At 38.1% G+C, this 15,270-nt stretch overlaps 1 protein-coding gene and 1 pseudogene across 1 annotated transcript in view; both read right to left on the bottom strand.

The window, feature by feature from the left end:
- The window catches only part of SCFD2 (sec1 family domain containing 2), a 344,198-nt gene that overhangs the window by 268,444 nt on the left and 60,484 nt on the right, over positions 1–15,270 (bottom strand). The gene's annotated exons all lie outside the window — the stretch shown is intronic.
- On the bottom strand, positions 1,610–3,807 carry LOC109381818 (glutamate dehydrogenase 1, mitochondrial-like; annotated as a pseudogene).

Raw genomic sequence — 15,270 nt, 5'->3', positions numbered from 1 at the left:
ATTTACAATTAATAATAACACCAACCATAACTCAACTTATGGTTGATGACTCAGAGGTCAATTGCAAGGCTTCACATACACAACAATAGTCCCAAAGACAGTGCAGCTCTGGTTAATTCTAGTACTGAGGGTTGAGGGGAGGTCGAATCTCTCTAAGAAAAATAAATATGCCTTACTGAAATAAAAAATTTGAAACCCTAATTTAAATTACATGTAGGGGTATTTGAAATGCTAGCCTTGCTTTCGAAAAAGCAAAACAAATTTCCTGTGCAGGAAGTGGTAGAAATGAATCTCAGCTGTATCATGATGTTTATTTGGATCAAAGAAAAGAACTAGTATGGATTAAATACTGGCAAATAAGGAGGTAATGGTAGTACTAGTAACAGCAGCAGAGTAGCTGCAGGAGTAACAGCAGTAACTGCAATGGTCAAATCTATCTTTGGAGTCCCCATGACTTAGCAGGCACTGTGCCTAATGCAGGGTATATACATTATTTCTAATGCCAAGAACCACCTAAAAGCCATCCCAATTATACAAATGAGGAAAATGGGGGCTTAGAAACATCAAGCAACTCTCCTTAGAGACTTGGGAATGAGATAATATGGACCATTACAGAATATCCTCAAGGAAAAAGGAGAAAATAATACCTCTATTTGATTGATGAAGGAATTAATAAGCAAAGGATTTAAAGCCTGAAAATCAGGTCTGACTTCTACTTAAGGAGTCTTTGTCTACTGAGACTAAATTACCTCATACAGTCTTAATTTCGCCAAGTTCTTGCTTCATAACAAAAATTGTAAAATTAAATTAAAACCCCATTGAACCCAAATCTTTGAATTAAAAAAGACCTTGCTAGTAAGTATTTATCCTTTTTTGTATTTTTTTAAAAGATAGACTTTTAATAGCTGCTTTTATCACCAGGTTAAGTCTAAGTTACAAAGTAGTTAGATATTTCTGAAAAGATATTATTGTTAAAAAAAGAGAAAAGCTCATTCATACAAAAATAATATCTAGCACTTCATTGGGACACTACTGTTCAAAAGGTCCTTGCAAAATACTGGGTTGTTGGAAAAGTCATGACATATTTTTTCTGTTTTTTGTTGCAAAAATGCATCATGACTGCTCCGACAACCCAATAGTTCCCCAACACAACACTAACCCCGGGTTGTTTTCAGGCCGCTGTGAATGAAATTGTGTGTAGAACGCGAGGCCTCTGAAGAGGACACAAAGTCAGGCTGAGTCGGGCCATTGGCCATGCTCAGAGTCACCAGCCACTCCAAAGAGGGAGCCCAAGTGGTTTTTTTCTGGGATGCTCTATTTGAGTTATTGTTCAATCAGTCAACACAACAGATTTTCAAAAGAGAAGACCAATAAATGAACATGATAAGGAAGTTACTGCATTCCGAGGACTGTATGTCATCATTGTAGTTAGTAAATCCTGACAGTCTTAAAAATAGCCTCAGTCATTTGCTATTGAATCATATGCATGAACTTAACTCTCCATTGGGCTTTTTGTTTTGCAGGCCAATAATATGCTATTGCTAAGCTATAAATAATGCTGTTTATGTTAGAAAAATACTAGCTTTTTTCATTCACTATGTGTATAGGCATTCGTTGCTTGAGTCAAGGTTAGGCTTATTAAGTGATTAAAGGCAATTTTATTACAGCAGCATGTGCTTATTTTATTCTAAAATAATAAAATGCATATAGAGAAACAGCTTTTATTTTTGTTTACAGTCTGTAAAACTGAGTTCTTTTGCTAATATAAAATACCAGTAACTCACTCGAGGACCATGCCAACCTTCTGAAAATGCCACACACCTGCTTTTTAAGGGTGTCAGAGTTACAGCACATCTCAGACTTCTCTAGAGCTGAGACAGCGAGCAAATGACTGCTCCTGGAAAACAAGTACTTTCCCCGGCCACCAGTGACTGCTGGGAAGCAGCCATGGAGCAGGGCAGCACAGCCAGATAGAAGAGATGTTTTATTTAAAGGCTAAATACCCAAACGGCTCTGCGACACAGGTAATTTCTACTTTCATACTCGCCAGCATTGTACATGAACCCCTAAACTTAATTTCTTTTTTTTAAGGGGCTAATTTGGATTGACTTGTTGAGAGTGGTGTCCATTATCTACCTAGTAAGTCATGAGAGAAAGAGATTTCTATGATTACATGTAAACTTGTGATAGGTTTACAGATAAAGAGGTGAAGAGGGTAGTAGGTGTTGGGTCAGCTACAATCCATCTAATGTGAAGGTCACACTGGCTTCATTGCACACCTTGAAGGCTTTCTCAATGGCATTGATATAGGCAGCTGTTCTCAGGTCCAATCCCAGGTTATACTTCCTGGCTGTGCACATGACATGCCTGGCTGAGCACTCCACAGTGTGACCTAAGGCAGAGTGCATGATGTCCTTCTCAGGTGCCCCCCGATATCCTGTCTTGGAACTCTTCTGTGGGTACAACTGGAGTCGTTCCACGTTGCTTTCCAAATTGTCTTTCCAAACTCCCTTGAACAGACGTGAGCAAGTGGTAGTTAGAATCCCTTTCATATTTGAAGGTCAAATGGTCATAGCTGACATGATTTAGGTTCTTTAGCCACTCAAAGTGAGATACTGTCACTCTTCCAGCATCAAGTAGAGATCTGGAATAACCATAATGTTCCTCTCTAGGAAAATCTTAGCAGTTTCTGGAGTTGTAAGTCCATTGGCACCTTCAGCAATGAACTTGGTCAACTGCTTCTTGCTGGCAGCAGGGATCAATATGTCACAGTCGGCCTCCAAGATGCCCCCTTCATAAAGCTTTGCCTTGGGGAAGCCCAGGATTGAACCACATTGTAATCTGAAGTCTTCCAATTCATTTGGATCAATACCATCTGGATATGGATATGTTCCCATCAGATTTACCAACACCAACACATTTAGCACCAAAGTGATGTGAATATCCCATAGAGTGCAGACTCACATTACCAAATCCCTGAACAATAATGTTTTATCTCCGAACCCTGCTGTCATTCCTTAAATACTCATGTAAGACGCTTCATTGATGAAGTTTTCAATGCCATTGAAAATTCTCCGGCCAGCTGTAGAGATCCATCCATGGACTCCACCCTGACTGACGGGCTCACCAGTGACACAGGCATGTGCGTTAATATCATAGTGCCTGATGGTGGTAACATAGGTGTCAGCAACCCAGGACATCACCTGCTCATCCATGCGCATGTGTGGGGCAGGCACATCAATACCAGGACCAATAAAGCCCTTCTTTGCAAGCTCCATGGTGAACCTCCTGGTGAGCATTTCCAAGTCATTATCCGTATAGTTCTTGGGATTGATCTTAACACCAGCTTTGACACCCCCAAATGACATATCAACCACTGCACACTTATATGACATCAGAGAAGCCAAAGCTTTGACTTCATCTACACTCACATTGGTACCATAATGGATGCCTCCCTTGCAGGGTGTATGGGGCTGGCTGGGCTGGGCTAGGCAGCCCCTGATGACCTAACAGTTGCCGATGCTCAGATGAATGGGAAAGGACAAGCTCTGCACATGGTTGTAGGGCTCAATGATCCACAGGATGCCGCACACCCAGTTCTGCTTCTGCTCCTTCTGCTCCCCGCTCTCCAGGGTCTTGAGGTCGTCCACCAGCTTGTCCTCCATGATACTGGTGCCGTGGCGGAAGAAGCCCTCCACCATCTTGAAGAAGTTGGTGCCATCCTCGTGGTTGGCAGCCACCTAGCTATAGTGTTGCCAGGAGGGCGGTGCAAGCCTCAGCAGCCGTGCTGTGGCGGGCTGCCTGGGCGCCAGGTGCAGCAGCATGGCGGAATCAGCCTCCGAGACCAGGGCTACGGGCCAGGTACCTGACAGCAGTGGATTGTCCAGGCAGTGGTACACGGCAGCGGGTCCGAGGCCGCAGAGGAGAGGCGCTCCATCTAGGACCCTTGGGGATAGCGGGAGAGAATAAGTAACTCTCTATTCTTGACAATACTTCCACAGTTTGGAATGTTTACGCCTCCCGTCTCTAATTCCTTCTCAAATGGTGATTTATGATATGAATTCCCATCTATGGCTATGGTCCAGATTTGGGGTACAATTTTAAGAATATTATTCCATTGTTTGCTTACTTTTTTTACTTATTACTCATATGAACTTCAAGTCTAGACTATTGTGCTAGAAAAGAAAAATTAAGTTAAGATTAAAATGGGAGTGCCAGGAGACAAATTAGGGGAAGGCAGAACAAGATTAATACTGATGGAAGGAGGTGATTAGGATCTGAGGACTAGGGAAAACCCAGCAGCTCTGCAAGAAGAGGCAGCAGAGGAACAAAACAAAAATCTCTGTTTAGCAGCACATGGGACTGATTCTGTTTTGTCCCTTTGCTCCTGGTACCTGACATTACTTTAAAAGAGTCAAATTTTAGTATCACTGAGTTGCCTTACCGCATTGTTTTCCCATTAGGCTTATTACGAAAACAGCTTTTCACAACATCAGTTCACACTTAGGGAAAATGTTCCTATATAACCATCTTATCTGGATTATGTCTTTCCCTTTTCCCCCTGCTTTGTTTCTCTAACACAAGAAAAATGGTACAAATCTTAATCATAATCTAAATCAGTAAGAGAAGCAACAATGACTCAGTGAGTTAAGAAGAGAATAAAACCTTGGTGTTGAAACACAGAATCTTGATTGTGTCATCAACACAATATTGCACATGTATGTGCTCTAACATTCTCCTCAAAGCTTTGATGGAAGAAATAATTTTTAAATGACTGCAAAACATACCAATGCAAGTAGTTGCCAAAAAAGCTTAATTGTTATTTTTATCCATGGGACAGTGGATATCGTCTATGCTAAATTATAAAATTATCAAATGATATGCATTTGCTAATAATATCTTGAACTTACTTTTTTATTTGAAGTTTTAATTTCACTTAATCACTTATTGCGATAACTACTTTAATGACAGTTCTGTAGGAAAAAGAAAACTTGGAACTTCAACACGAATTAAATTCATTAAAATGAAAAGAGCTTTTCCAAATCACATTTTTTCCCCCTATAATATTGATTCCAAATGACTGGCCCAGTACAATAAGTCAGTACTAGTTCTGGTTACCATATTTAATCATGATTTCAGAGATATGTCAAAACATCAAAGGGATATCATCACAAGTACAGTAATATGCTGGAAGAAAAGAACTGGTTCCAAAAAGCTCAAAGCCCTAATTTGTATTGTGTCTTATTTAATTATTGTTATCTTTGAAAAGTAATATAATTTCAGCTTTATGCATTTAATTTTGGACCCAGATATTTGTAGACATGGGCAGTAGCAGATTCTCCAGAAATGTATTTGTAGTACCTCAAAGAAAACTTTGTTTTTTCCCCCCAAAAGAGCATGGACTGGTCACCAGATGTGGAGGCCATATGGCACATGAACATGAGAGCCCCGGGACAATAAGAATGAAGCTAATAAGCCCAACAGGCAGGAGCAACCACTCTGAGATAATGGACAAATGTTTGGTTCTGTTGAATATATATATATACATATACATATATACATATATATATATATATATATATATGTGTATATATATATTCACTTTATTTTTAAACCTAGAAATACTGCTTGGCCAGTCATTTTCTCCAACTCTATTGTTTTGGCTTGAAAGAAAATTTATCCATGTGTAGTTTATTACTTAGTCTGAATTCTGTCCTTTTCACATACAATTCATGTTGAAGTTAAAAGAAAGAAAACTGAATCACAAACAGATAGTAAGGTTGCTTTAACTACCGAACAGATACATTGTTTTGCTATAACTCCCAAGGAACTATTACAACTAATCAGTCACTAAGACCTGTATTTTCTGTTTCTGGATTGTCTCTTGAATGTAATCCTTCCCTCCCCAAGCCTCAGCCCCTTCTCCACAAATGTGCACTTGAACCCTGCCACGTTAAAAGATCCTGCAGCTGCCGTGCACTATCTGAACTCTGGGTCTCTGAATACACAGCTCCCACGACTTTGAGTGCCTTTTCCACCCTGTCCTAACTGGTAAATTCCCTTTTATCCTTTAAAACATAGTTTACATATCAACTGCTCATGAAACCTTGTTTGGCTTGCTCAGGCAAAATTGTCTTTTTTAATGCTTTTTTTAATGAGCCAGTATAAATAAGCCCACCAATACATTTCTGTTCTAATGAGAAAGGAACAAAGATAATACTGATGGCAGCTGACGCATAGAGGGCTCTATTTATGCCAGACAGAATGTTAAGTACTTTATGCAAATTATCTCATTCAAGGTTATGAACTTCATATATAAAGAGCTCTTACAAATGTACAAAAGATAATACAATTGCATTATAAACTTTGCAGAAACAAGAAAATAAAAATCACTGAATCCAGCTGGGGTAGACAAAAGATGGTCACAAATTCTTTGGTTCTCCTCCCCATGGGGAATGGAGTCGGATATTTTCCGCTCGATTCTGGGCTGGCCAATAGAAGTGATATCCTGGGACTTCGGAGCTTAAGTTATAAGAATAAGTCTTGCAGCTTCCACCAGTTCCCCTGGAACACTTTTTCTGGGAAACCTGAGCCTCCACGTAAGAAGTGTGACTCCCCTGAGACTGCCACACTGAAAATGCCATGCGTAGGCACTGCAGCTGAGCCCATCCTTCCAGCTGTCCCCATAAGGTCCAGACATGTGCCTGAGGCACCCTGTACACACTGAATCAGCCCGTCTACCAGCTGAATATGACCAAGACACTCACTAGCCACCATGCGGAGCTAAAGAATTACCCAGCTGAATTCTGCTTGAACTCCTGCCACACAAAATTGTGAGCTATAATAAAATGCTTGTTGTAGGCCAATAAATTTTAGGGTAATTTGCTATGCAGCAATAGATATTGGAAAACCTACTACTCGTTGAAAACTATGATAATCGTTTTCATATATTTTTCTATTATTTCTTCTAATTTTATCTAGATACTTAACCTCTCTCTACTTTTTTTTGGTTGTTGTGATTTGATAGAGGTGGGTTCATACTCTATGTACCATTTTGTTTTTCATATCCATATGAATAAACTCTTTTTCAATTGACATTACATCATTAACATTTCCTCACCTCATTAAAAATTTTACTTAATAACTTGCTTTTAATGACTACATTCTACATTCCATCATTCTCCTACTGTGGAACATTTATGATGCTCCTAATTTTTTGTTATTATAAATAAGATTGTATTGAATGTCTTTCAGAGTAAATCACACTAGTATCTCCTGTGGTATCCTTAAGATTAATCACTAGAAGTGAAATTACCAGGAAAGATATAAACTTTTTCAAGAGTATCATCATATATTGCCAAAGTGCTTTGACAAAATTACTCTCCCAATAGTAATGTTTCTTAATGACCATGCCTTTGAGCTCTCCCCAACACTGAATTATTATTTGTTAATCTTTGCTAATTTGAAGTGGTAAATTGCTTTTCAGTGTAGTTTGACTTTACAGTTTTTATTACTAGGAAAAGTAAACATTTTTTTCATATGCTTATTGGTCATTGTTATTTCTTCATCTGTAAAATGGCTGGTCACATTTTTGTTTTTACTATTTTATTTCTGTTGAATGATTATGTTTTTCTTATCCACATGAATGGATTTTTTACATGTCATGCATATTAATCTTTGTCTTTATGGCAATGCTTTTTCTATTTTGTTCACCTTTTATTGAGGTTTTGATTCTTAAATATCATATATAAAAACTTTAAAAGTAATAATAATGGCTAAAATTTATTGTGTTTTCTGTGTGATTGGCAATGGGCAGGTACTTTACACAAGTATTATATTCTAAAAGCTTAATTAGTTTGCTTTTATTTATTGTTAAGCCTTTTAATTTACAGATGAGGAAACTGAGACTTAATGAGGTAAATGATTTCCCACAAGATCACTCAGTAAGGTTGGGGACAAAATTCAGATCCAGGACCTTCTGATTTTAAAGTCCTTTCGCTTAACCACTAAGCTATAGTTTCCATATTTGGCAATTTCCCCCTTTGTGATTAATTACATGGCTTCATGTTTAGAATATTCTTCCCTATTCCATGATAAACCATATGCTTACCAATATTTTATAATAGCTTTCTTTTGGTTTTAATTTTTAATTTACCCTTTTAATACAGCAATAACTCCCCAACCACCAATTGTTCTTGTTCATTTATTAGTCTTCCTTTTCTCAATGCTTTGTGGTACTGCCTTAATTAAATACATTAAATCATTATATCACTAAAATACTCCTGCATCTGCTTCTGAACTATTTTGCAACAGTACTACATGATTAGTAATTATTGTTTATGAGAAGAGTGGTGGTTATTATTGAATTAAAAGGGTAAACAGAAAAACCAAAACTAAAAAAAAAATTACTAAAAAATATAGATACACATTATTAATATATAATCGGTATTATATATTGATAAGTATCATAGTGTGGGCTGATTGGACAAGTCTTTCACTCAACATTCTTGTTTCTCAGGTATTTAATGGCTATTTTTTAGAATAGCTTAAATTCTTTAAAAAATCATTCACTGGAATTCTGACTGACATTGCATTAAATTCATAAGTACAGAGAAATTTTTTATTGAACGCCTACTATGTACAAGGTGGGAAAACAGCAGGAAACAAAACATACATGATCCCTACCTTTGGAGGGCTGACCAAATACAAGTAAATCAGACAATAAAAAGACAGGGTGATGAGTGCAAGATGATGGGACACACTCAGGAAAGGCAGCTAATGTGGACTTGAAGGATGAGGAACGGCATTCTGGATAGGCAGAGAAAGTGATCCAATGACAGAAAACAGCATGTGCAAAGATACAGAAGACAATGGAATAGTCAGATTTGCATACTGAGATCACTGTAGCTAAGTGTCTCATTAAAACAGTCCCTTCTAACACCAGACACCAACCAACCTCCAAAAACCTCTCTATCGCTAACAAAATGATTTTTAACACTCCTCGCACAGTTGTCAGATGATTAGATTTTTTTCTATGGGTTATTTACCCCCAATTGAAAGAAGAAAGTGCCAGTGGAGGTACATTTCCGATATCTCCTAGCTGTCAAGGACGTCCTAAATCTTCTTACGCCTTTTTACCATTTTGTGTTCCTGAGGAAGAAGACGGAGCATGTGGTTTACAGAATGGAAGATGGCTGGCATGGGTGAGCGCCTCCTCTGGCTTCTTTATTGAGCATCCCCTGTCCTTTAATAATAAAACTCCTTCCTAACACCATTCAATAATATTGTATAAAGAAGCACCAATTGTGATTTCAGCCATGGAAAGATGGCAAAATTAGGTACACGTAGAGAAAAAGCATTGCATGTGAGAGATACCAATATGAATTTTTAAATTAAGAGTATTTTTTTTAAAAAAGCAAATGGTTCATTGACTTGATTATGCTGTTCCTCAAAGCTTACAGTAAAATTTGTCTTTGTGTACAATGTTTAGAAAGAAAATTTAGGTCTTAAATCTAGAGATACAACCTATAGACACAAGTTGTCTATAGAGAGGATTTGACATAGAAGGGATTCTTACAAAGGTCACTGCTAAAGCAATTCCCAACAATGAGAATCTGCAGTTGGTACACACAGACAGAGCTGACGTTTCTGAAGTAAATGCAGACAACGATATAAAGTCTTTGCAAGAACTCAAAAACTGTGTGTGTTCTTGGATCAAACCTCACAGCACTAGAACATCCAGCCTATGGAGATCACACTGGAGGGGAGCCTGAACCCTCTCTTCCTATATGCATGGCTCATCGTTCATGATATGTGACTGGAAAGTGGCAAATAAAATGAATTTGGTTCACTGGAGGGGCTTGCTCCTTGAGAAAATTCCAATATGTGTTATTTATTCATAAAGCAAAAACAAAGAATCATTTCTGCAAAAAATAAAAAAATCATGAGCCTGAATTTATATTTCCTGGTAAATTGATGTACAGAAGATTTTCTCATAAATAGGCAGAGCTGTACTTCCATACTAGATATGTAGCTTGACGATGGCATTTACTGAACTTCTATTTTCAAATAAGCTTTTCAAGGCAGTGTAGCGTAAATGTTGAGAGCACAGATTTTGTGGTCAGGCTGAGCCAGGATATAAACCGCTTCACAACGTATATGTAACTTCAGGCAGGCACTTAACTACTCTAAGCTTCTGTTTCCTCATCTGTACAGTAGTCCCAGGAACTGTAAGGTTTGAATAAGATAATGCATATGAAAGCATGTCAGCCTGGTTCCCGGCACTTAGCAAGGGCTCAGTGGTGGTGGATGAGGTGGTAGTGAGAATCAATTATCTTACAAGTTCAGTATAAACACCTTGTAAAAACTTCAGAAAGATTTCACAAAGTGAAAGGTAGAAGTGGGAGTGGTTTGGCAAAAGAAAGTTTTGGGCAAGATTTATAGTTTGACAAGATTAGATTAAGTTGCAGACACAATCTGCTGCAGCCTCCTCCTCTATGACCTTTCCTGATAAAAAGGGGAAATTTTAGGTCAAATTAGTGTTCTGGAAGAAGGTTTGGCCATGACCCATTGTTCTCTCACCTGTGCATAAAAACATATATTCTGTCTGACCATAAGTAGTCACTTAAACTCTTTCATTTTCTGTTGCTCCAATCATAAAATTACTGCTCTTCTACAGGTTTGGTAAAGATCAATTTGAGATAATATCAGATGAAAATGTCTCACTAGCTGTAAAAAAAAAAAAACACCACACATTCATTGCACCAATATGTACTGTGTGTCTCTTATATATCAGACATATTCCAAGTGAAGGAAGTCTTGGATAAGTAAGTTATAAGATGCTGGTCTGTCAGTATTGAAACAGTTGTGGCATAAAAAGATGGGCACAAATAACTGAGTCATGCTACAACTGATATGCATTATGGATGCATGTATACGGGACCATAGAATAGTCAAAAAAGAAACCATTCATGTGTTAAGACATATATCCTTTATCAATTGAAAACTAGTTTTTAAAAAAGCTCTTATTAACATCTAATAGAATGCTTCACACTTAACAGATGTTCAAAATTTGTGCTGACTGCACTCCTTACTATTAACTGTTTATGGCTTGTCTCTACTTATACTATGATGTAAGCTCCACAGTAGCAGAGACCTTGTTTTCCTTTTTTACTTGTTAATGCAGCCTCAGAGCCAAAGAATGATGTCTGGTGTCTAGCAGATGCTCAATAAGCATTTGTTGATTGGATGCATGGATTTTATGTTCTGGCTCATAAGAAATCATCTCCATTTGAAGGTCATTTCATTAACATGCCTACAAAAGTGAAATGCTTTTGCTTCTAAACTTTGGTCTATATTTTCCCTTTTTTGTTTTTACTCTAATCTTTTTTTATGCTAAGCAGTAACAAACTACATTAGTCCTTTTCCCAATCAGCATATGAATTATTCATAAGGAGAATTTAAATCAGGTGGGTGCATTAGGAACTATTCTGGTCAGTAGAGAAGAGTGCTGATGACGTATGCCTTGGTTAGTATATTTATTGTATTTAAATAGGCAGCTTGCCTTTAAAGAGTTATGTTTATGGGATTACTGCTAATATGTCTTTTTATTATTTTTTCTCATTTAGACTATGATCTGTAAAAAAAATCTCTACAAGAGCAAAAGAAAACATCCGTCAAATGAAAGTTACCTAAAAAAATAAATTAACTAAAATATTACATATATATTAAAGTTTCAAGTAACTACCTCCCTTCTACTCATGAAACACCTTGATGTATGCTACTGTATACATTTTATAACGTCTTTATATTTTATAATGCTTTCTACCAAAACCAAAATTAAAGAATATAAAGTAAAAAAATATGGGTATCACATATTCAACAAGATAGAATAAGAAAAATTCTATATTTTTCAGTGAGAATTACTAACCAAAAATGCCAAACCCCAAAATTTCCAATTTCATTTCCTGATTCTTTTCTATTTAAATTGTAAATCCAAAATGTTGCAAGGGAAACAAACTTCAGTTACTAATATATCAAACAAAACAGCGATACTAAATAAAACCAAACTCACTAAAAAAGATTATACCAACTCTACATGCACTAAGTAAAAAGAGGAATCTTTTGTACTCATGTCAAACCACAATAAAGATTTTTTTTTAAATCGCATAAGTGGATAATAATAGAAAAAGCTCTATGTGGCAGATGGCAATCAGTTTTTAACACATATTTTCCACTGGAATAGGCTTTTTGGCAATTCCATTTTGCTCATTTGCTGCTTTTTTTAAAGAACTCATAATGAGGAGATTAAAAAAATTAAGATGTGTTTCGGCATAGTGTGCTAGGGAAGATTCCTATTAAAAACATTTGGTACAGGGCCGGCCGAGTGGCGCGATGGTTAAGAACTCGCTTGGGATGCCAGAGGGCCCCGGTTCGGATCCCACATATGAGGGCCAGTGACACTGCCCTCTACAGCTAAGATGCTGAACAACAGCTCAACCTGGAGCTGGGCTGCCGTGAGTCGCTGGCGACGGCGTAGGCTGCAGTCCCTGTGGCAGTGGGTTGCCATGGGCTACCATATGTAGCCAGCAGCCAGCGTGAGCGGCCAGCAGCCGCAGTGAGCGGCCGTCCAGAAGCCGGCGACTGATCTGCCTCGCCAGGGAAGAGCGCAATGATGGTGCCAACTTGGGCCAGTGAAGCAGCGTCCTCCACAACTAGATTGAAGAACAAAACGACAGCAACTTGTCTGTTCCCCTTCCCCCAATTCCCCAATAAAAATCTTTAAAAAAAAAAAAAACATTTGGTACAACAATATGTAATTGCTCAGCTGTGGATTTTTTTCTGCACAGATACGAACACGACAAATTATTCTAGAAGAAGTATTTCCATAGCATTTCTAAAATGACCCAACATTACCCTGTAAGTTATAAGCTAGTACTGCCCCTACTGGGAAACACTGAGCAAAGAGAGTAACAAGGAAGGACACATAGAGCTCCTCCTGAAGAATGTCTGTCTTTATGAAATTGGGATCATTCAACATTAATCACTTCCAGTATCAACACACTCTGGAGAAAACAAGACAGACAGGCTGATCAGCTTCCATTCAGCACTATTCCGCTGCTACTCTGGGGCCCTAACTCAGAAGCAAAGATGGGAGTAACAGAGGGGGACTCTGAGGCACAGGCATTCAGTTGAGGGGCTCGGGTAAGCCGGGGTTGGCCAGATGCTCAGCGTCCCTCCACAGAAATAAATGTGAGATCCTAAATAAAGATTTCTCCTACTTTTGAGGATTAGCAGCCTCTGGCAAGGGGGAAAAAAAAGGGAAAAAAAACCCTCAATAAATAGTCCATTCTATGTAGGCCTTTGAGAGTGGTAAAAAAAATAAAAAATGGAGGAGAAATCCACACCCAGGCTTAAGCCTACTATCTCGTCTCAGGTACCCACTAATGCCAAGCTAACCTCCATGACCCTTAGGATCCTTAAGTCAGAAGTGAAGTGGTGAGGTCCTCTAGCTAACCAGCCCGCCTAGGCCTACACTTCCTTCAGAGAGACCTGCCATTAAGTTATACCTAAGACATCCTGTGAATGAATGGGCACAAGCAAGACCTGGTTTCTCCAAGGCTAACACTGGAAAAAAAACAAACAAAAACAAAAACACGTCAATTACACAGTGTTATTTCCTTTCAGTCTTAGGAACCCAGATGTTTAAAACAGAAAAAAAAAGAATCCCAGCAACCGTTGGGGTGGCCAGCATAGTACAAACAGTTAGTGGGAGTGGCTCAGGACCGAAGATCCAGGCAGTGCGAGGAAGTACAAACCATTATTATTTCCCTTTTGGTCAAGCAAACCAAAATGGTTGTACCCTTCTTGTTTTCCACAACATGAAGACCCACCCAGATGTGCCTTCAGCCATTGGCATGAAGTCTGTTTTTGAAACTTTTTTGGTAGACCCACAAAACTTGAAGAACCAAAATTGTTAGGCTTGAACTTAACTTTGCCTGATTACTGACTTTGGCTTCCAGCTGGAATAACATATGATATCATTGCTTCTAAGGCAAGCCCAGTTTAAAAGCAATCGTCTACTTAGCCTATATATTCGACTCTCACTTTCTAATAAGATGCTTGGCACAAATTCACCTGACTCTAAAACCCTGGCAATGTGCCCTCCCTGGGCAAAGAAACAAGAAGTTCATGGTTGTCTTTCTCTATTTTCCATTTGACTCTTTTATTATTCAAAAATACAATACCTTAATGTGATAGGGGAGAAGAACAACATTAAAATAAAATATTCTACAGGAAAAAGGTGTCATTGAGATGACATATCCTTATGGAGAAATATGTCTCACCAGGTTTCAACAAGAAGCTTGCAGAGGAATAAAACTCAAGATAAAAACCTAACATGGATACCAAATTCATAGATCTATCAAGGAATAACAAATTAGTGGGAAATGTATTTTAATGATTACAGTCTTCATAGAGAAAGTTATCAGCTTAAATGCATATAAATTGAAATTTGCAATGGGTTATATAGACCCGATTGTCTTCGGCAAACATTTTTACCCTAATGCAGAGAACAAGTATAAGTGGAGTATGAGAAGGAGGTGGCCAACAGTCATTTTGATGTCTTGCCTCAGGACAAATATTTCAGCAATACATAGTAGTGAAGGGTATGGCTTCAATATTAGACAGATCTTAGTTTTAACCTGGCTCTGACACTGACTAGAAGTAGGACCATGGTCAGGTTCTTAACTTGCCCAACCTCTGCTATACAGTCCTCAAGTCTGAATCAGCAATTCAAGAAATTTATTTATGAATTGGTTGATACGAATCTAGAACTTATTTTTCTCATAGGAGCAATACTTAGCAATACTTAGAACAATACTTAGGTACTCAGACCATCCTAGAAAATGCTACTTGGTCATGTATCCCTGGAAAGTGGCTCAAATGGTACTAATGTACACTTAGTAATCCATATTACAAAATAAACTGTATGTACATTAAAAAAAACATATATGTTTTGGCCTTATAATTTCACTGTCCAGCAGACAGCATGTACTCAATAGATTATTATTTTTTTTTTTTTAAAGATTTTTATTGGGGAATTAGGGGGATAGGAACAGTGCTGGAGAATTGGGGTAAGGGGAACAGACAAGTTGCTGTCGTTTTGTTCTTCAATCTAGTTGTGGAGGATGTCGCTTCACTGGCCCAAGTTGGCACCATCATCGCACTCTTCTCTGGCGAGGCAGATCAGTCGCCGGCTTCTGGACGGCC

This window comes from Hipposideros armiger, unplaced genomic scaffold (assembly GCF_001890085.2).
Source record: "Hipposideros armiger isolate ML-2016 unplaced genomic scaffold, ASM189008v1 scaffold_53, whole genome shotgun sequence".
Taxonomy (NCBI): Eukaryota; Metazoa; Chordata; class Mammalia; order Chiroptera; family Hipposideridae; genus Hipposideros; species Hipposideros armiger.
Note: the sequence above shows the minus strand (reverse complement) of the source record. Positions and strands in the feature narration are given on the sequence as shown.